The 1,660-nt window shown below is 47.2% G+C and overlaps 1 protein-coding gene across 1 annotated transcript in view; it reads right to left on the minus strand.

The window, feature by feature from the left end:
• Window positions 1–1,660, minus strand: part of LOC109477476 (GPI inositol-deacylase-like) — a 7,446-nt gene that overhangs the window by 3,446 nt on the left and 2,340 nt on the right. The window lies entirely within an intron of this gene.

Below are 1,660 nucleotides of genomic sequence, written 5' to 3' on the forward strand. Positions count from 1 at the left end.
GTGAGGAAGACGAAAATTGCGTTCGCAGCCGTTTCTCGCGTTTGGGTGGACGGATATGTCTGGGACTTGGTATACGTTTTGCTGTTGGGCTGTAGATGGTGCACGTTGTTTTGGTTTTTTAGTATGTGTGTTTTAATGCGTGAAAATGATGCATTTAGACCGCCGATGGACACCCCTTGTGTGTGAAAATGGTTTTGTCTTTTGGTTTTCGGCGTGTATAAAGTGTCGTAGGTTGCGTCCACATCTGGTGAGAGGGGGTTTCAGGTATCGCGCGGGTCGCAGCCAGCCAACTTCCGGGTGGGCCAATGGGTCAGGGGTCAACGCCCGCTCTCCGCTCAACCGTCGGCACAGAGACGAGCGGCCGCACCGCCCAAGTTCGTCGCTGCCGTAAGGCGGGAACGCGCCGTAGAGCTGGCCGCGAACCCTCGGGAGCCTGAGCGCAGAACTCCCGGCCACACCTGACCGTTGCTTCCCTTCAACGCCCGAGCCGTCCCCGTCGGGAACGGTCCCGCACTCTCACGACCGACGCGCCCGGGCGGCCGGATCTCTGACCGCCGAGTCCCTGTGTTTTCGAACTTCGGTGGGGATTTCCGTGTTGTTTTCTGATTTTCATCATCCACTAAGATAAACTTGAAGACCGAGGCTTAAACTTGGTGCCCCTGAATCCTCAAACACTCACAAAAACCCAGGTTTTGGGCCTATCAAGGAGGCTAGTATTTCGGTGTGTATATAAAATCTATTTGTCTTTTATATACACACCCGGTGTGTATATAGCCACGGCGTTAATGAACAATACTGATTTCTTTGTTATCGACTGATCACTTATGTTATGTTCAGTTGAGAACAAAAAGTGTGTGTGTCTAACACCTAATCTAACACAAAATGTCTGGAAACTTCACTCTGATTCTATAAACAAAAGAATAATCATTACAAATGGGGTGTTATCAATTTAAAGTTAAAGGACAATAGACAACGATATGAGAAACAGTAAATGGTCATTATTAAAAAAACAAAACAAGGAAGATAAAAACAGACATGGCCGATGAAAATTTCAGTGCTCTGATGTACTATAAATATTACCTTGCTGCTTGTCCAATTTAAAAAGTTTTCTGAATACTGACCGAGAAGTCAGACGAATTAACTGACCGAGAAGACAGACGAATTCGTCTTGACTTCTCGGTCGTTGACCTTTTGTGAACGTGCTTTCTGTTATCAATACAAACAGCCCTATCTGCACGTTATACGAGATGATTGTATTTCATCGGCAGATAGACGTTACAGATTCGTGGCGGTTCTGCGGACAAAAAGTCGCACCCGTTGAGGTACTCGTATTTTAGATCTGGAACAGGTGTAAAATGATCAGAGGAACATTTTCGAAACGGGACGGCATTATGCCGGCTACATATAAGCGCCAAATACAGCTCCAAACTTGACTACCCTAACCCTATTTTTTACACAAAACATTGTAGTAACATACATGACCAACCTGTCTGTAAAACTGAGCCTCTAAGTGTCTACAACCGGTGCAAAAGAGAGAAAATCACAGACGACACGGCCACTTGCCAGTCGCGGCAGCCATTTTTGAGCGCGCGGGCTGGCGGGAAGGTGCTTAGCCTAGGTGTCAGAACCCGCCAGAAGTGATAATTATTTCGGCCGGGGG

Source organism: Branchiostoma belcheri, unplaced genomic scaffold (assembly GCF_001625305.1).
Source record: "Branchiostoma belcheri isolate BF01 breed outbred unplaced genomic scaffold, Haploidv18h27 scaffold40, whole genome shotgun sequence".
In the NCBI taxonomy this organism is placed as follows: domain Eukaryota; kingdom Metazoa; phylum Chordata; class Leptocardii; order Amphioxiformes; family Branchiostomatidae; genus Branchiostoma; species Branchiostoma belcheri.